Below are 21973 nucleotides of genomic sequence, written 5' to 3' on the forward strand. Positions count from 1 at the left end.
TTGTATCATTATAATGTCAACGGAATCGATAGATACATTATACTAATTGTTAGTTTTACTCCTTCTATGTTTGTATATAAATCACTCAGCCCTGGGTGGAGTGAAATCCAGGAATAAAGAGAGACTTGGAGCATGCAACCTCTCTCTGGAGACTTAGTGTGGTGTGCAGTGGAGCGTGAGGCTGCACCCCCCACCTCAGTCACACCCTGCAGTCCCTCTCAGGTAAACTCACACAGCAGAGCCCGCAGACCAAATGAGAAAACACAGCCGCACAAACAACAATATAAAACTGTAGGAGCTCCTCTCAGGCTGCAGTTTAGAGGCTCTTTGCAGAAGCGGGGAAAGATATATTTTGCTGCGTTTCTTTATTTAGAAATCAGCAGGCGGTTGAAATATATGGTTTGTCAGGCTTTTAAGAGATCATCAAACAAACGCTGATTCGTGTTGTAATTACTTCTAACATGAGTAACTTGACCTCACTACCTTCAGTCCCTCTCTTTGTCTCTGTCCCTTCTTGTAATTCAGGCAAATGGGAAATTCAGGATCATCAATTATTCCTGTAAACAAGTTTGGCCATGTAGAACATTCAATTACACATTAAACATTAATAGCTGAGGCTTATTTCAACCATCCATTAGATTGTGTTAAACATGGATACTCAATCTTATTAATAGAGCGTGAGTGACTGTTTTTTCAACCAGGAATTTAATCAGGAAATTATAATGGTGGCATTTTGTTACAGAGCAGAGAATTACTACAGTACACACACGCAGAGAACGTAATGGACAAAAGAAAAGCAAGCAGCGAGAGTGAGATAAGAGACAGGAAGTACAAATGAACAGTAACACAGACTAAGGGAAGGAGAAAGAGTCCGAGGGCAGCGATATGAACAGGAGAGAGCACAAACCTTTTAATGTGAGTGTTGGATGAGGGCTATGGAAGCAAGCTGCATTTATCTGTGAATAATACACCTCTGAGACTCCAGTTAGATCTTTACAAGCCTTAAAAATACAGAGCAGGGACTCTGCGCCCAGCGGTGGTTAAGCAGAAGAGCAGAATTCATGCTTGGAAGTAGTACTACTAGTTGTTTGCATAAGCCCTCTGTGTTACACACTTAATAAGGGGATAATTGCATTGATTTACACTCTTTGGCATAAACCATTACTCACATTTTGTCACTTAGTATTCTACGTGTAGCTGAGGAGAGCTGTTCAGTTAAAGAGGCCTCTTGTATGTGCTGATGTGAACAAACTCTGTTTAATCCACTGTTCAGTGTTATTGAACAATAATACCGTCACAGACCTTCTGCCCAGTTCCAACACCCTTCCTGCCTTCACTTGTCTCTATCGCACTTTGTTTGCTTGAAAAGCCACGAGAGTGTTGTGTGAAATATAACAGAAAATGCTGTTGACTGAGGTCAACGCTCTGCACACAGATCAGACAGGTCTGGGCATGAAGCCCAGCACTCAGACAAGAGAGGGATTCACTTCCAGTTGATATCACAAGATCAAGTATACTCTCATTTATTTAAACACCTCTAGGTCATTTGAGACTGAATTACACAGAAAGTTTGATTGAAATGTTCTAACAAGGATTATCTTCTGTGTATAAAAATCAATGTTTTTACCCTGGGTACAGTATCAAGACACATTAAAATACAATTAACTATTTTTCTCTATGACAAACGACATAAAACCCACGGTAAACATCTGCATAGTTGTATCGTTTTTTAGGGCACATTGTAAGATAAGTATGCAGAGGAAAGTTTGTGTGAAAGCATGAATAACTTGAGGATGAAAGCTCATGGCTTATATGGAAACCGAAAATGAAGATGCAAATGCATAACCAGGAGGGTTACACTTTCAGTGGGGTGCAGAAATTAACATCTTACAGGAGGCATAGAAAAAAAAGTGCCAGTACCCGCCCTGCCACCGCGCCAGCATCAACAAGGGGCTGCGATGTGCAAAGAGGCAGGAGACTGGAAGTGTGTGGAGCTGAAAGGTTGTTAATTAGTGTTCATCACACGTTCAGGGGGCGTCATTCTAAATTTAAAGATGTTGTCGTCGCTTTTCTTGTGGATGTGTTAGAAAAGTATTTTTCCAACAACAGTGGGAAAAGAAAAGTTATCCGGTATATTGTGTAAGGCCTCTGTATGTTCTTGACTCCCGTGTGTAATGTTTTATTCATCGAGAGTGTTTTCTCCCCACGGCAAATCTACACCCCCATGTTGTTTTGCTGACAGCACTGATACATGCTTTTTTTGTCTCGGCACATCTCTCTGGAAAAGAGACTAAATGTCAGCATTAACTGCACATATCACTTTGTTTTAGATAACCACTGTGGAATGAGTAGAAGAAACAAACCTCTTAACAAGCTGCGGGCAAAATGTCAACGCCACATGAGTCCTGTAACCTCTTTTAAGATATTAATGTGGAAATTGAAAAATGGAGGGAACAATTTTACAGCACCTTGTAGACAAACGTTAAATTCAGTGTTGAGAGTTATTGGCTTGGGCTTTGGTTCCTGTCTTTACTTCTCCAACTTTGCTAATCACTAACTCTGTGATTTAGTATTCTGTGGCGTCACCTCCAGGCGGTGGAGGCTGGTGTTGCTCTGACACATGGAGATTTAGTTTCTAACCAGTGCCTCCGCCCACAGATATTATTATGTCTGGAGCTAAAGAAGCGCCGATGGAGAGTTGGCTCTCTTCAGTAACAGCTGGGCCATGTCTGAGGCATCACATGAAATCATGTCACTGATCTGACACTAATCATGTGTGTGGCTATCTGATGGCAGTCCACTCATCAGACCCACGGCCTCCAGCAACACGTCTCTTCTCTGTCTGCTGATTGTTCCTCAGCTCTGAGCTCTTTGTGACGGCACATCACAGGAAGCACTGTGCAGGAGTAGAGAGAGAGTATTTCTACAGCCAGGATAGAAGATCTGCTTTGATCTAAATGCTAACATTAGCATGCTACTAATGGCAATACTAACATGCTGATGTTAAGCTTAATAATGTTTACCATGTTCACCATCAGAGCATGCTAACATTTGCTGAATGGCACCAAACACACACTACAGCTGATGCTCAGTACTTTGGCAGGTATTTTGTTTTGGTTAATAAGTATTTTTGACGCTTGAGATATGTTCCAGTTATAGACTTAATTCATCCTGAGAGAGTATGACACGTGTCCCAAATGTCATCAAAATAGTTTGTAGCAGTTCATCCATTATTTGTTGAGATATTTCACACAAATATGTACATTTTGGATGGATTTAGCTACCAAATAATTGCCTAATATAAATGTTTTAGGGATGTTACTAGCATGCCTCTAACAGGTTAATTATAAAAACGAACTAGAACAATATTGCTTGATGAATGAGAATACAGCTTGAAACTAATCAGTTCCTTCCTTGGCCTAAATTATTTCCGAGATACAGACAAGAAGACAAAATGGTTGACATAATATTAGTAGCATCAGTTAATCTATTACCTGTATTGCTAAAGCAGCAGACTTAGATTATTTCTGAACTATTGACCCTCCACGATGTATTATAAGGTACTAATCCAAAGCCTTGGTGTGAACAAAACACTCAACAATGGAGGATTTAGTTAGGATATAGTTTGCAGGAGTCAACTGCAATGGATCAGATGTTGACTTAACTAATGAAAATGAATAGTATCCCAAAAGGCATTTTATGATGATGCACCATGTCACAGATGTGCAGCAGACTCTAGCACAGATAATATTGTAATAGCTGTGAAAATGGACAACTGCGTGACTTGACTTTGAAATGAATCCAGCAGTCCATTTCATACAGCAAGGAAGTGTGTTTGATGAGAACAAAAAAAGAAAAAAACACTCTCTTCATGGTAACTTCAGAAGAATTTCTTCACGAAGACGAGTATCGATTGGACATTCTTGAGTTTGATAACCAACACTTGTTTTTTTATAGTCTCTAACACCTCACCTGCACCTCTGTCCCCAGCACACAAAAAATACAGTGTTGAAGCAGAGAAATCTAAGCAGCAATTCAAAATAAGTCACCTTTGAAGAGAATCATGTCTAATTTAAAATAATTATAATAATATTAATATTAATCTTAATATTCTAAGTATAATAAGAGTAAAACATATAATAGGAATAATAAGAAAATAAATAAAAATAATAAAGACTGATGATTAGTGCTTTTTATCTGAAATGGACTATTCTTTTCTTGCTGAAAATCTAAATAACTGGGATAAAAAGTATTTTATATTTCCAAACCACAGTGCATGCCAAAAAGTGAGCTTTAAAGGAATCAATAGGCCTTGATACACAGCCCAAGCTCTTTTATATTGTGGTAATTTTGTTTTATGTGGCTTTGAAGACCTTAGCCTACTTATCTCCGCTGTAATAATGTCTTTTGAATATTCAGTCTCCGGTTCCTATCTCTGAATAAACAGTAAGCTCCTGTAAAGTGAAGCAGCTGCGTGCAGTGTGCAGAGGTCCTGCTCCACATTGTGTTGCAGGATTTTATTTCCCCGAGTCTTCTGGCACTCGGTGCTAACACAGACCTTCCCTGGCAGCCCGGGCGTGTGTGAGCTCAACCCTGACTGTCCCCCACACACCCCAGGGCTTTGTGAGAAATGAGGCCGTGGAGAATGAGATAATAGCGTTATGGAATGGGAGTGTGTGGACTCAAGCCTTTCACATGTGTGTGTGTCGATTCTATTTCCTGCGTGGAGCATAATTGTGTCCTCTCATGTGTAAAAACTATCAATCAGGTTCACTTAATGCTGTGTCATTATGGGTAAATTACAATTCCACAGTGATCGATAGGGTATTGACTGTCATATTATGTGTGTTCAGTGCATAATGATAAATCCTTTTTAACTCATTGCCAATTAATTCTGGATATTACGTTTGTGTTTGTGTGTCCAATGGGAAGCAAGGAGATGGGCAGACTCTCAATATTTACAAAAGCATGGCCAGACTTCAACATGGAAATGAGTTTACTGTTCACACCTAAATTAGCATTATGTGTCAGATAAGACAGAGAATGGTTATTTTGGATTTTTGTTTGCTGTTTTTATATCCACTACTCCTCTCTCTTTGACCAGGCACATTATTGCTTTATATCATATCAGTATGTTGATTATCTATGGGTTTTGTACTGACAAGACATATAAATATATCACATGCAGAAACTAAGAAACTATTTCCTGTAAACCATTCATTCCTAGTGAAATAATCTGCAGCCTTTTTTATATTGTATTATATAAATACCATCTTTCAAGATAAGATCCATTCTTCCTATTCCAATCCCAAAAAACGATTTTCTATCTTCTCCACCCTCCTGGACCCCCCCAGAGCCCCTTCCCCCTCCTCCCTTCTTCCAAGCGACTTCGTTAACTACTTTGAAAAAAAGGTTGATGATATTCGCTCTTCTTTTTCCAACTCACCATTACTCACCACTGGGTCACCAGACCCACCGTTCACCCACACACTAACCTCCTTTTCCCCTCTCTCTCCAAGTGAGGTTCTTACCCTCATTACCTCTGCCCGTCCTACCACCTGTCCTCTGGACCCTATCCCCTCAAACCTCCTTCAACTGCTTCTTGCTGTCTCTGAGGAACTGCACACTGAAGCAGCCTCCCTCTCCTCTGTCATCATCCTTTTGGACCTGTCTGCTGCATTCGACACGGTGAACCATCAGATCCTCCTTTGCACTCTTCAAGAACTTGGAGTTTCAGGCTCTGCACTTTCCCTCCTCACCTCATACCTCGAAGACCGCACCTACAGGGTAACTTGGAGAGGGTCCGAGTCCGACCCTTGTCAATTAACTACAGGGGTCCCTCAGGGCTCTGTCCTTGGTCCCCTCCTCTTCTCTCTGTACACAAACTCGCTCGGATCGGTCATTAGCCCGTATGGTTTTTCATACCATTGCTACACTGACGACACCCAATTAATTCTGTCTTTTCCCCATTCTGAAACCCAGGTCGTCGCATGCATCTCTGCTTGTCTAGCAGACATCTCTCGGTGGATGTCTGCTCACCACCTCAAGCTCAACTTTGACAAGACTGAACTGCTTTTCCTTCCGGGAAAAGAGTGTCCCACTCTTGACCTAACAATCAACATCGGCCCCTCTGTTGTTTCCCCGACTCAGACTGCAAGGAATCTGGGTGTGACCCTAGACAACAACATGCAAACATCGCTGCCACAACCCGCTGCTGCAGATACACTCTTTACAACATCAGGAGGATACGTCCCCTCCTGACCCAGAAAGCGACGCAACTTCTGGTCCAGGCTCTCGTCATCTCACGCCAAGACTACTGCAACTCCCTTCTGGCTGGTCTACCTGCATGTGCCATCCGACCTATGCAGCTCATCCAGAATGCAGCGGCTCGTCTGGTCTTCAACCTTCCTAAATTCTCCCACACCACACCGCTCCTCCGCTCCCTTCACTGGCTTCCAGTAACTGCTAGAATCCACTTCAAGACACGGGTACTAGCGTACCATGCTGTGAATGGATCTGGCCCTTCCTACATCCAGGACATGGTTAAACCATACACCCCAGCACGTGGACTCCGCTCTGCATCAGCCAAACGGCTCGCTGCACCCGCACTACGAGGGGGACCCAAGATCCCATCAGCAAAAACACGTCGGTTTGCTATCCTGGCTCCAAAATGGTGGAATGAGCTACCCATTGACATCAGGACAGCAGAAAGCCTACACATCTTCCGGCGCAGACTGAAAACTCATCTCTTTCGACTCCACTTCGAGCAATACAATTACTAACAAAGCACTTATATACTAATAAAGGACTGGCTTGCTAGTTGAGTAGCACTTGAAATGTTTTGGCTCTATGAAACCTGATGTACTTATATGATTCTGTTTTCTTCAAGTTTGTATCTTCTTGGTCGAATGCACTTATTGTAAATCGCTTTGGATAAAAGCATAAGCTAAATGCAATGTAATGTAATGTAATAATGCACGTATAAAGCAGTGTACTTATTCTCACTGTTTTTTCTATAATACCCGCAGACAATGATCTTCAAACATTATGACTCATTTTTCCTGTTTTTCAGTACCAGCAATCAGTTTTTATGCTAATCCTTATTTTTGTGCTTTCACAGTCCCTACTTTAACATCTCTAATGTGGCATATAATTTATGTGAAACTTAAGCCCTGCCAACAGTATGATTTTATTTTCAAAACTCCATTTTGTGCCAAATCATGGAGTAACAACTGGACTCCATCCCATACAGTTTCCCCAGGAGTCTTATAATGATGTGTTGAAAATCCTCCTGGCTTTATTACAAAGTGCTATTCATTTGAGAGAGGTAGACAAAGAGACTGCAAGCAAAAGTGTGTATTCCTGAGTGTGTGTGTCGGTGTGTGTTTGGTTTACTTTATTTCTGTGTGCCAGGCTGTGTGTAGTCGTGTGCATGACTAATACACACAGTGTGTGAGTGAAAGTGAGTGTGGCTGACAGATAATCTCTACCTGCCGTTCAGTGTGTGCGCCTCCTTGTAAGTGCTTCCTTATTTCTCATTAGGACTTGAGCAGGAGAGGAATTAGTGACACGGAGTGAAAGCTATGCCTGCTTTAATAAAACTGCTGATCCAATTTAACAAAACTGGATTATGTTAATATTATCATAATGCACCCAACTCAACGGAGCCTCGGTGAAGGTTCTCCTTGTAAATTACCTGTTCCAGCTCAGTAATTAACGTGGTTCAGAGAGGGGGGACATGACTTCACCACTAGATACACTGATACAGTTTATCATATCTTCTCCTGTAACACTGTTTCTTCTGTGCACTGTTTTTGTATGTTATACCTGCATTGGTTGACGTTATTTCAATAGATATGTTTGTCCAACTCTTTGCTGGAAGATGGCTAAATCGATATAACTTGTTATGAAGGTAAAAGATTATTGAACAGTTTTTCCATGAGGCGTGTAATTGTAATTGAGCAATCTAAGAACCCTCTAGAAAATATGAAACAATAGAAAACGGTAGAGCATATACATTTCTAGTGACAGCAGGATAGAAATAGATGAAGCATTATGTTTATGGTGGAAATCTAGGGGGAGGAACAGAAGTGTGGGGGACATTATTCACTGCCTGACGGTGCAGCTTGTTATTCGTGCATACAGTTCCTCGATTTCTTTTCTTCGCCTGCCATCTCTCAAGCGAGGTGATTATCGTGCCAAGTTAAAGAGGAAAGTTTGAGAGTGAGGAAATAAAAGCAGTGAGAGGTGGGTGCACAGTAACAAGAGAGCAAATGAATGATGGCGTGTAATGCAGCAGTGACACATGTAACAGCCTCTTTGCATCTCAAAAGAAACGAGTGCAACAATGTGACGCTGCTTTATGAGTGACTCTTGTGGCCTAACACTCAAATAATGAGATTAAAACTGCTCTATGTGAATATAACAAAAACATGTCAGTATCTAAAGTGAAATTGCAAATATAGGCAGCTTAAGAGTTTCCTTTCAAGGTAATGTGTTTCGGGGATAGTAGCCACTGTCACACTTCCAAAACACAAAGCACCAATTAAGTAATCAAATAAGAAACAGCTCGAAAACAAGTTTGTTTTGTTCATGCAGATACGTTGTGGCTAACCCCAATTTAAATGTTCAGTTAATTAAAATCAAAAGGTGTTGGGATACAAATACGTTTCCTTTTTTTTTTTACAGTCAGCTGTCCCTGAATACACCTTTGAATAACTTTTATCGGCTGGAAGTGTGGTGCATATCTCTGTAAGTTAGCATATCTTCTGGAGCAAAGTGCCTTGGTCAATACGTTATTAAATGATCTCCTTTTAATAATTGATTTTGTAAAGTCTGGAAAATGTCACCGAGCATGCATGTGGACATTCTGGTCGTGAGGAATCCGCTACATCTGCCATGTTAATCACATTATAGTAATTTGCTACCCGATGCAATGTTCTGGCATTGTAATGTGTTTTTTGCACATTTTTGGATGACAGTGGTTTTTGGGCATCTGATGAAATAACTTCAAGATTTGAAGGTGCACACTTGTTTCAAAAACACAAAGCTAACCTATTATTGAAACCCCATCTTTGTAACTGCTTCCTGTTCAAACAGCAGTTCATTAACGTATGTTGTTAAGCCTCCATGGTCACTGTTCTGTGCTTAACCCAAAGGGTAGCCCTTTAGCAAGGCCTGTGGACATTAGACGCCCCCAGCAAACACATACAGCTATCTTCTTCTCTGACCTGCAGGAATGTTAGTGCACATGTCAGTGCAGCAAAATTCCCATCTGGCTCCAGGCCTTAGTCTATAACGAGGGACAGTCGAGGACACGTCCTCTGCTGTATTTACAGACCTGGAGTCTCCATATGGCAGCCACCAGAGGACTCATTAACACACGTTTCTATGTTGGTGTTGGTCAAGAAAGTGAGCGTAGTATTGCTCAGGGACATGGTGGAGCATCTTTCTATGTACACAGAGATCGGCAACGTAAATATGGAGCTGCCTCTCCAGATCCCCGCTGCTCACTGTAAAAGGTAATTAACACGAGGAAAGTGTGTGAAAGGACGCTCACTTCAGTGCTATATTCTGATTGAAAAGTGGATACATGTCAAAATGTGACTAACACCAAGGCTGAACATGAATACAAAGAGTCAAACAGCAGATTGCTTCGTGTCCTTGATGCTTTTATAAACTGCCTCTATAAAAAACATTTTGGCTTGAATGACGAGTTAAGATGACTTTCTGTAGTCGGATTGCATGGTTTTTAGACTTATACATCTTTACAGAGACACAAGTGAACCTCTGAAAGTGTTCTTTAAAATCAGGTCAAGGGCACATTTTCTTTTAGTTCTGAAAGGGATACAACTCAAACTAAAATCAGTTGAATTATATAATTTTTGGCAAATTTACCACAGCCCCTTGATATGTAAACCCTACCATAATAATTTGTTTTAATATTTTCACTTTTATTGAACACTTTAACATTTTATATTCATATATATTTATTTAAAATATAAAATGATCGCATACTTTTACTTAAACTCTTGTGTTTGAATACATGTTTTGATTCTTATTTTGAATAGTTTTATATTTTGTTTGTTTCATTCTGAGATTGAGCTACCCCTCAGAAAACCCAGTTTTCCCTTGGATAAAACAAAGTATTATGATTTAGATTCTGCTCATGGATTTGAGTAAAAAGCTTGTTTTTATTTGTATTAAGAAACCATTTTTATGATACAATATATTATTGTCATTATCCAATGGGATAATGGTTTTAACAGAGGACATATTATGCTAATTTTCATGTACAGGTATATTAGTTTTGTTATGCCTCCACTGTGACATGTTTCCATGCTATAATGTAAAAAAAACTCTTTATTTTTACTGCCTGTGCTGCAGCACCTCTTTTCACCCTCTGTCTGAAACCAGAGGCCAGTCTGCTCTGATTGGTTAGCTCGCCGGCCCTGTTGTGATTGGTCAACCGCTTAGAGATTTCCCGCCCCTTAGCCCATTAAGTAAAATGTGTTGGACCGCTAGCCAATAGAAACCCGTTCCGGAAGTAAACAAAGGAGTCAAATGGAGGCGTTTCAGGCAGGGGGGGAGTGTGTTGGTGCATTTACATGCACAAAAACCATTAGAACTACAGGAAATGGACAACCCCAAAATACAGAGGACGGACTCTTTAATGAGAGGTTGATCTTATAGTTTAGACCCTTTAAGCATTTGTATTTGCATTGGACCGATTTTTATTTTGCATCATTGTAAATTAAAGCATGACATAATCTGTTGGCATGCTGTGCTCTGATGTAGATGTGGAGTGTAGATCTAAGCAGCCTGTCTCGGCTCAGACTCCCACGAAACATGCACCATATTACACAAAGCCAGCCTGCACTGTGTATTAGTGCCAGGCAGCAGATGGGTACGCCACCCCTCGACCTCTGACCTTTCACCTTCAGAGGAGCAAGGCCTTGGACTCCTTCCAGCGGTCTTCATCGCTCTCAAATGTTCTGCCAGCATGAATCAAGGACGCGTGAGCCAATTGGGCCAGATGCTGTCTCTATGAGACTTGATATGATATCCCAACAGATTTTATTGGTAATAATACAAGAAGTTTTAGGTGTTAAAGCAGCAGCATATTCACAGAGATGCAGGGAATAATATGATGAATCACAGCTCTGGGAGAAAGAAACTAACTGCATTTACTGAAGTATGTTGCTTGATTACCATTTTGATACTTGGGGGCGGCAGTGGTTCAGTCTGTAGGGGATCTGTAGGGGATTGGACTTTGGACCGAAGGGTCGCAGGTTCACGTCCCGATCGGACCAAAAAATACGGAGTGTGGACTGGTACTGGAGAGGAGCCAGTTCACCTCCTGGGCCATTGCCGAAGTGCCCTTGAGCAAGGCACCTAACCCCCAACTGCTCACTGGCGCCGGCTAGACTGGCTGCCTCTGCTCTGACCTCTCAACTGCATGTGCATGTGTGCATATAACTGTGTGTATTTGTATATGTATGTGCATGATGTAAAAAGTGTGTACTGTATGTACCTGTATAAAAAACGCATGTGTGTGTACGACAGAGTGGAAACTGAATTTCCCCCTCGGGGGATTAATAAAGGTCCATCTTCTTCTTCTTACTTATGATTCAAGATCAAAATATGTATATATAAATAGTTTGCTTCTTCATGCTCATGTGCAATTCAGCCAAATATGGAATTTCTTTTTTCATTAACTGATTCAGATACAATGCAAATAAGAAAAATTCAAAATGTAATATCTAAGTTCATATAATATAATACAATAATATAATAAACATGATTAGTGGGTTTCTGCATTTTGAGTACTCAATTTTTATTATTTTAATCGGATTACTATATTATGTAAAATAGCAACATTTACTTTACGTGACTGTGTTATTGCTGCTTTTATTGCGTTTTTTCTTGTTCACCTCAATTGGCATAATTGGAGAAAAAGTTATAGTTAAGCTTATCGGGTTTGACTTGAAACCAGTTTGTACATCCTAAACAGCACAATTTTGCTCTTTGGAAGCATGTTTTAGCACAAATTGCCTCGACAGCCTGAGATAACGGGCTGATGTGGAATGAAACAGATTCAATGATTGTTTCTCCTCCAAGTTGTGTTATGGCTGCACCCCTAATCAGCTCAGCCTATTGTGTCAGTCGTTTGACTGCCTTTGTTCATTTAATTACCAAATCCTGATGACGCAAGAGAAAATTATATTTTTGAAGAGCATGCTAATTAACGCGGCTTGGTAAAGAGACGTCAACACAGGAATAACAAAAGAAGAGAGAGAAGGCTGGAGGAGTTTGGGTGGAATGCATGCTGTGACATAGCAGAGGTTTTACACAGGGGTTGAAATTTAGCAGGAAAGTGGTGTCAAAACTGAGCGAGAGAGTGAATTTAAAAATAAGGTTACAACAACACAAGTTATTGCTGAAGGAAAAGGCAATGGCCTTGAGGCAAGGTGTCACTAGTCCTGAGGACATAATGCAATTAGGCTGTCACTCAGCGCGTTGATGTGCATAATAAACTAAGTAAAGTGTATTAAGGGCTTAAACATACTCATATGAAACAATCAGTTTTGGCCTCAGGAGAGAAGCTTTTCATCATTAGCACTTCTTCTTCTGCTAGCTGTACTTCCCCATCCACACAGGTGGTGCAGATCCATTTTTATGTCCGTCTGATTGGTGTCCAACATTGTGCTGTCATGTTGGTCCATGCAACACTGAGCCACTTCTCAAGTAATCGAGGCTTTGATTGACATGCAGCTTTACTGTATGCAACACTCTGACTCTATTTTTTACTGGCAACTACTTTGTTCACGATGATGTTAAAGATAGAATCAGCCAAAAAAGTAAACATAAAATGGAGGATGGTAACAAGCGCTAGAGAAAACCCTAATCGTAGCTATACTAAATGATAAATAAATTACTTCAGCACTTTGAAATCACATACAACAGATCAAACAGGCTGCACAAGATCTCAAATCGGGTGCCCACTGCCTCTAGACACACACACACACACACACACACACACACACACACACACACACACACACACACACACACACACACACACACACACACACACACACACACACACACACACACACACACACACACACACACACACACACACACACACACACACACACACACACACTACACACACTCACACTCACACGCTCACACACTTTTTCCTGTGAAGTAAGCATCTGATGCTTGGCTGCAGACCCACTCATAGAACAGGAAGGCAGGAAAGAGGGAGAGGACACCTTAATGTGCCTTCACCATATGCTGTTAGCTACTGATGGATGCCGCTCTCCCCAGGCACTGGAGCAACTTATCGCGTTTGCTGGTGACACCGCCGCCGCTGATAAAGTTAAATATAAGCCATCTGTTCCTAACAGCAGCAGCTCTTTACTTGCAAGGATGGGGGCGTGCAAGTGTACACGACTCTGCATGGTGTGTCTGCCTAAATGCATGTGCATAGTATGGATTGTTGCAGGATGAGTGATTACGCTGAATTGCCTATCAAAAATCAGAGGCGAGGACTCTCTGATTTTTCACACTCTGCTAACATCATGCAATAAGAGCAGATTTCTCAGAGGCGTCTGTAAAAGTGAACACTTGGTGAATCTGTCACTCATGTCTAATTACTGCAGAATGTATGCAAAGCCAGGCTAACAAGCTATCAGTCACATTTCTTATTAACAACTTACCCTGCAGTAGCCGGTCTTTTTAAAAGAAAAAGAAAAAATCAACATACAGCAACTTTAAGCTCCCTCAAGAGCTTTTGATAATGCCAAGAGGCTTTTGACACGCTTGAGAAACTCACCATTAGCGAAATGGCCCGTTACCCAGAGGGCACAGCTAAAAGAAAGAAAGCGCTAACATTAAAACCCACCCCAAGAACGAGCTACGGCTGCTCTCTAATGGTTTGGGGTTATGACTGCTCACTCACTCTCCATTCAAGCTTTCCTATGAGTGCTGTGAACTTCAGATCATTGTTAAACATATATTCTGCCCTATACAACTTTGACTTCCTCTCTCATACACAAAACAACAGTCTATACAGTATGATGCACAGAATAATTAAAACCTTATTATACTAATCAATCAGTTGTTCTTGATATTTTTAATGAACCACCAGTGTTTTGGGGCATGAGAAACACAGATGGAGACTTGAAATAGTTATATTATCCCTGAATAGCATTGTTCCTGTCCTATGAGAGATAAATAAACCATTAAAGAGGAATTCACTGTGAGGTATTACAAAGCAACCAGTGCTTTTGGACACTGTCCGGGTTGGCCTTTTGTAATTTTTCCCAAGCACAGATCTACTTTTAGACTTGAACAACATAATGCTGTGTGCTTAACTGAGCAGCCAGCAATCACTCTTTTCTGTGCCAGTGTCATATCGCTGATCAAGTGTGGCTCAGTTCCTGTCTGAGAGCAGGGCTGCCAGACATAATGCAATAAAAAGAAAATGGTGCACAGCTTGTCTAAGAGAACCAAGGTCCAATTTCACTGCCGAGGATACCGGGATGAACCCTTTGTGCTCTGTTTCTCTCTTCCTCTCCTCACCGGCTCTGAAGCCCTTGAGCTTCCGAGAGCATAATGATCCAATTGTAATTCCTTGCCTTTAGCTTTGTATTGAAGAACGTATGAACAAAAAAACAAAATTAATGGGCACTCTACTGGGCTTCAAGAAGCATGCGTTTGCCTTATTATTGCATGATGGGATCAGACAAAACTGTACCAAAATGTAAGGAAGATTTTGATACACTTTGCAGAAAGAGGTATCTTAATATTTGTCTCTCATTGGCAGTAAAACATGTCTGCACATTGAGTCTAGTGTCAATTAATAACTACAGAAAAAGGAATACAGTTTAAATTAAATGAAGGAGGCTATTTCACATCACTTAGTGTCTGCAGATACAATGGCCAAATTATAAACATCTTTAAAGCATCCATTATCGGGACATTTGTTAAATCATTCACTGGAACAGGTGGCTGTTTGAATTGTTGACCTTGAATGCATCAACTAGATATGTTAAAAATCGAACAGCTTTTAGTCTTGACAAAGAGCACTCGTCTTATCCAACATGGTGGACGTGAACCTGCTCTGCTCCCCCACAGATGCCTCGTGTGATGTTTGACAGATTTCTCCCTCTCCAGCTAGGCTCACAGTAAATGTCCATCTGGCAGCTTCCCATGGGTACTTATTATTCTCAGCTAGCCAGGGGTTTTCTGTTTCCGAACAGTCAGCCAGTGCCTGCCTCAAAGAGTTGAGAGCCGGACCAGAACTGCTTGCAGATGCTCTGCCGGGCAGCCAAACTGTGCGAGTGTAGTGGCATGGCACTGGCTTTTCAATTACACAATGAGGTGGCAGGCTCCAAGCACTGTCCAAGTAGAAAAAAGTCAAGTGCATTGAGGACAACTTTCTGATACAAAGCCCAGTACGAGTAACATCAAGCGTTTGCACGTTTGTCCAGTTCTCTGGCTCCACCTTGTATTTGAGATGATTGATTTCCCCTCATGAGCAGATGCTTGGAGCCATGGGTAGTGTTGAAAGCTCCTGCTGTCCCGGTCTGAGGCCCCGCTATTGTGGAGTCAATCATGCAGTTGACCTCCATCACACTCCAACATCCTGCTGAGTTTCTCCAGAAACTGTCTGACAAAACATAAGATGCTGCCCTCCTCTTGTCATTTAACAGCTTGGGTTGTTTTAAAGTCAATTTGTGACTTTATAAGACGCCTCCATGCTGATACAATCCATTGTCTGCGTGCATAGTCCATTTCAACAAGGTGCAGCATTTTACCGCAATTACCAGGAAACTTGATTGCTGCCATTTGACAAGTGGCCCAAAAAAGCCAAAAGTCTGCCCCTCATCAACTCCCTTCATGGATAAAAGTAACCTGCTGTGAGGCATTGTATCTTTAAGGTTTCATGGCTCACGTTTGAAGGGGCCATTATTTCGCAAGCACGAGAGTACTTATTTTATGCTGTTTTTTTGTATTCTGTGTTCCATGTTTGAATCTTGATTCAGACCTTGAGAATGTTTAGATTCCGACTGAAATGTTGGAATACAAACACCTCACATCTCCACAATCTTCCATAAAGTGAGCAAAAGATTAGAAAGTCCCTGAGAGACGAAGAGTTAACCCCTTGAGAACAGGACATGCAAGTGGACAGTGATTACGTGTGGAGTTCACAGATTAACGTGTGAGACATTTCCACACACCCTCCACAGTCCGAAACACACACCATCCGTGCTATGATTGTTTAAGTCAACGCTGCTGGCGTATTCTTTGAACAATCTGGGCCATTTGATTCTCATTTGAATAAAATTCAAATTGAAGGCACAGTGCACACAGACCTCTTGCCAGAAAAAAAGAAAGAATACCACTGTGTATTCCCATGCACAAATGCCGAAATGGGGTGTGTAAGGACTGCAGAGCATTGCATACCTTACTGAGCAAACAGCAGCATCCTGGTCCCACCTCCCCCATCCCCCCTCTTCAATATTTATGAATTCACATCACTCCCAAACACATGACAACCCAAACACTCAGTCCTGAGAACAGTGCAATGAAAAATGAAGTGAGTCTTACCTAGTGTGGAATACTTGGTCACATCTGTAAGTGGGCCATTGGGGAAAATGGGGAGAAAGGGAAAGGGGGAAAAAGAGGGAGAGAAAGAGAGAAGAGAAACGTCAGCAAATTACAATGTACAGCAAGCTAAACTTCAATGCAGGCTGTCACAATATGCCCTGAAAAATGATGGTGCACCAGCATTGTACCGAGAGGGGGGGTTAAGAATAGTCCCTGTCAGGAGCGGGACATCATTTATTAATCGAGGTACATGAAACGTCTGAGATAGTTTCCCCAGAGGATCCAAAGTTTGCACAACTTGCATTAATATTTGTCAGTGTTTCAAGATTTTAGAGAGGATGTAAGCAGAAACCTAATCTACTACCGACAAGCCTTTTTCTCTTTTGCACCAGTGTAACACAACCACAGAACAAACAAATGTGCCCACACAAACAGGCAGCAAGGTGTCCCCCCCCCCCCCCTCCATATGTCTTTGTAGCCCTCAGATATCTCTCACCCTGTGCGTATGACCTTTGCTAAATCTCACCAAGCTTGTTAGTTTGACAGCTGACGTCCAAAATAAAATGTCCCGCACTACAAGCAAAGACCCTAGGGTGCACAAACAATGAAGTATGCTGCATTTATACACACTTTTACTGAAAGTCATATATCTAAACATTTGATCAAAGGTATTAAAAGACCCACACCCTCCCTTCCTCTATACCAACTCTCTGTCAGCCTAAGAAATATATACCGGATTTTTGTTACAGCATGCCTTTTTTACAATTAAAGTGCTCCCTCTACGAATATACTCTTCCAAAGTACAGATTTGCTTTCTTGCAAATGTGCAATACAACAAGGAAATGGAGTGAGCTGACAATAAGTGTGTGTAGTGCGGGGAAAAGAGTAGACTCAGGACTAAATCTGAGACTGCTTACAAACGCAGTCTAGTTGTGTTGCTAAGCAGAATTTGCCAGTAATATGATTTATAACCAATGATGTCTATCCCCCTGCATTCATTTACATTTTTGGTGTGCATGCAACAAAATCCCATAGGGATCAACTATGGGAAAATGCGATTACAATATCTGTTTTCCGTGTGAGAACAAATCTATTTTCAGGGAGAGGGGGGGGGGGGGGGGGAGACTGGGGTTCAATCTCTGGGACGCTCATTACCATTCTGTCTGACACACATTCAGTCTCGCTGCTACTGTTGTTGCTAAACACGGAGCTCAGCTGAGGACCTTGAAGCTTCATGCAGGGACAATTGGACCCAGGGGAGGGGATGGCAGGGACTGATGTGAGACTTCAAGAGCCACTAGAAGCACCTGGGCTTTCAGTGACATTAGCATTACTGTTGTTTGGTAGACAGAGTGAGAGACACTAGAAGGGACGGCTATGAGAGACAACAATAAAAATGGAGAGGCAACGAGGGGGATGTGGCAACATTGTGTATAAATACCAGAGTAGCATGGCTGATGCCTCTACAGCTGGGCCAACCATTTATGCTAAATCTAAAATTCATATTTCTCTTCCTTAATCACATCTTGTGTGTTTAATAGAGGACGTTTTGGCAGTGCAGTGAAGATTATTGATTTTTCCAAAGTCCTATGGTGCAAATGTGGAAGCCTGGCCAATCAAACGCAGTAGAGGTAGTGTGGGCCTAAGTGGATTAGACTGGCAGGGATGGCGGAGAGGGAGAAACCAAAGCTCTGGTGGCTTCAATAAAGCCAGTCTGTGAACCAGGAAAGAGACGGAAGATGGAGACACTTTTTTCACCCTCCCTCGCCCTCCTGTTTTAAGCAGATAAGCTGCTTGCAGGGTCTTAGTTATGCTGTGTAGAACCCACAACACGATATGGAAACTTTTGACAAGGCAAAGAAAAAGTCTCCTTCTCATGTTTGTCTTTTTCTTTACTGATAAGAGGGATTTTGGGATGTTTGGAGTGGTCAGTGCTAGGGGAATTACAAAAAGGCTCTGTGATGCAGCATAGTGAGCACATCACTGCTCAGACATGGGCTTAAGTGAAGGCATGGACTCAATTTTGTTAAGTTTTGTTTTGACTAGCCGTAGTTATAAGGCAGGAAAAGCTTTGCCAGGATGAGTAACTGGCAGCCACAACATGAACCCGCTGACTGTGCTTCCAGATTTCTTTCTTGAATGCAATGTGACAATTTTATTAGGCAATTTTCCCTGATACTACCATCGCTCACCATTACATCTCTTGTGCCAAAATAGGTTGAAGAAGCAGTACCCTAAAAGATTTATGTCAATGAAACAAGCTGCACATTTACCATATCAAAAATAGATCATATTGACAGTAGACTTATACTATGTTTCCATACTATGACACTGATTGCTACCCAGTCTGTGACACATCTATGAACAAATTGCACATGTTTTTAGTCAGCAGCACATTTGGTATTTACAGCATGTACACAATGTCTTTCCACGACAAAACTATTGATATGTAGGGAAAACATGGCAACAGACATTTCACTTTGTACAAAAATGTGGAATAAACGTAGAGAGACATCAAGTGCCCTTGGTGGGATATTTTGGGCTTTGTATTGAGTCCTCTGAGACTTTGCGGCTCTTGGACAAGGACATCAGTTTCCTCCAGGGAGTTTCTTTTTGACACGGCCGCTCTTGACTTTCCTCATTCATCACATAACAGTCAGCCGGGACAACACTGCATCTTAACAATCGGCTTTGTTTGGTCACACAGACAACTGCAGCCGCACCTACTGATACATTGAAATTAGTGTCTTTACATTGCTGTTGTAAAATATGGGATCTTTGTGGGTTAACTGATTTCCTTAAAAGCTACATACAATAGGATAATGATTCAATAATTTGAAGGTTTTTTATTATAATAAATGACAATTACCTGAGAAACAGTTAATTACTTTTTGATCTGGCCTTACATGTCTACGAGAATGATGACTTGTATCTCTTATTCCACAAATTACCACAGTATATCTGAGAGGGTTTGATCGGTCATCACTAGCCGCTAAATTATTCTGTCAAAACCCTTCTAGACCCTTTTTTAGACTTCCCAGTTTCCAACTCCTCAGAGAAAGAGACTCTGTTTCCATTAAGGCAGTGGTTCTCAAAGTTGGGGGCGCCCCCCCCCCCCCCCCCCCCCCCCCCCCTGGGAGGCGCAGAGGCATGACAGGGGGGGGGGGGGGGGGGCGCAAGAGACCAGGAGGAACAATTGTTATGACACATTTTTTTTTTAAATAATTCATAATTTGAAAAATTATTGATTCGAAAATAATATGCTACAGTACAAGTACGTCTGGGTCTCTGTGTTTCATTCAAGCTTGGCTCTGTGTGTGTGTGGAACGAGCCATTTTGTGTGCGCGAGCGAGAGAGAGAGAGCGCACCGGTACTGGAGATCGTTGTTGTTAGCTTCTGGTGCTAGCGAGCTACGCTAATGGATATAAGGAGCTTTTTCAACAACAAGGCGGAGGAGAGTCCTAACTTTAGTCTAAGTTATCTCAGTGGGTCTCAAACGGTTTGGTCACGATTAATGTAAACAATTATTTCCGAGGCACACCTTCATATGATCATTATAGGTATACAGAAATAAGAGAATAAATGAAAAACAGGTATGAAATACTATATGACAGTAAAACAAGAATAAAGTTTAAAAGGGGAGTGATTTGTAAAATATCCATAAAGAAAAAGTAAATCTGTTTACAGTTCTGTTTCAAATGGGTGTTGAGAGAGGTATCCATAGATCTCTTCATTTTGCTCTCAAAATGCACCAGATTGATGCATTTAACTTCAATATTTAAAAAAAATCTTCCTGGGGTACCATGCCCCCGGACCCCCCTAGAGAATGTTAGGTCCACGCACCACCTATAAAAATAGCACTTTACCCCTGCTTACACCTATATGCGGTGAGCTGATTATCGAGCCTTCATTGTAACAGTCGCGGGTACATTGTGTATTGCGTGGGGATTGTTGCAGTAGAAAATTAAACTGTAACGACCGGTACATTAATGGGAAACCCTAAATGTTTGAGCACCCTCTATGAAACGTCAAGCTACCCCACAGCACCCCCAAAATAAATCTCTGGCACGGCCACTGAGCCTGCAACCCCGTTTTGAAGAAATGTGCAGTGCAAAACAGGCTCATTGCAGCCACTAATGCTGCGATAAGACACACTTTTTTGCCAAATATCAGCATTTTCTTTCTTTTCTTTTTTTTGCACAGATTGCAAAGTGGCAAAGTATTATAACTTATTGTTCTAGCAAAGGGATTGCACAATTGTATTATGTATTTATTTTTGTGAGCACACAGACTTTATGGAGCATTGTTTTATTATCACTGTTCTAGCAAAGTGATTTTTTTATTTTTTTGAAAGGAATGCTCACGTTCATATTGATGTATTTTTATTTTCTCCAAAAGACAGAAAAGGTTTGACAACCACTGCATTAAGGTAACCCTTATTGGAAACAGAGAAAGCTGTTTTATTCTGCATTGATAAGTAATTTTTCTTAAGAAGATTTTATTTATGAGATTGTGTTTGTTGTGCTTTCCAAAACTAAAATGCACAATCATATACCACAGAGAGAACTACATCAGATATGAAAGTACCTCATGCAGCTTTTATCTTTTATTTCATTATAAATATATTTTTCCTTCTTTATCTACAAGTATATTTTGCCAGGTACTGTTTCTCTGTTGTAATGGGATAATGAACTTTAACATTTATGTATGGTTTGGTCCTAATGCTAATGGCAATGCTATTAAACACTTGATTTATAAGGCATCTTACAACCACATACATTTAATGGATATTGAATACCCTGTAAATGTTTTAATTGAAGTGTGTTTTCCCCTGTAAAAACAGTAATAGATCATTGTAAGCTAAATAATCCTTGTTTAAAGAGAAGCTTATATATGTTGCTGCTCATTTTGAAAGTGCAAACAGAAACAACAAACCACAAATATCAGTTTAATAAATGACAGCGGCTTACAGCCAAGATGGCACAACCATAAGTACACATGCACTCACCAGAGCAACAGCTGTAATGAACATGTATTCTCTTTCTGCCAGAAATACTGTGCTCTTTACAGATTCATTTAAGTTACACAGTGGGTCGGCCATGCTTAAATTAGTTGAAATGTCAGGGAAGCTACACACACACGCACAAAGAGAGAGTAAGAGCACAAGAGAGTGAGAGCTCTGTCTCTAAAATGGCTGCAGGACTGAGTGGTCTCTAATTGGAAATCAAAAGCAGGGGAGCTGGAAGGCAGCCCGAGAAGAAGCAAAGGAAACCTCCAGCGCCTGTTGTCTGTCAATTTCGACCGTGAGGAGAAAGGCCCTGTCCCTCGTGTCACCGTTTAACCTACTCAC

At 41.2% G+C, this 21973-nt stretch overlaps 1 protein-coding gene across 31 annotated transcripts in view; it reads right to left on the reverse strand.

Annotated features, from left to right (window-relative positions):
• Window positions 1–21973, reverse strand: part of LOC117487805 (receptor-type tyrosine-protein phosphatase delta-like) — a 319630-nt gene that overhangs the window by 214909 nt on the left and 82748 nt on the right. For all 31 annotated transcript variants that reach the window (XM_034136510.1, XM_034136512.1, XM_034136497.1 and 28 more), the window contains exon 4: window positions 16624–16647. The gene's annotated coding sequence lies outside the window, so the exon portion shown is untranslated. The remainder of the gene's footprint in view (window positions 1–16623; window positions 16648–21973) is intronic.

This window comes from Trematomus bernacchii, unplaced genomic scaffold, assembly GCF_902827165.1.
Source record: "Trematomus bernacchii unplaced genomic scaffold, fTreBer1.1, whole genome shotgun sequence".
Taxonomy (NCBI): domain Eukaryota; kingdom Metazoa; phylum Chordata; class Actinopteri; order Perciformes; family Nototheniidae; genus Trematomus; species Trematomus bernacchii.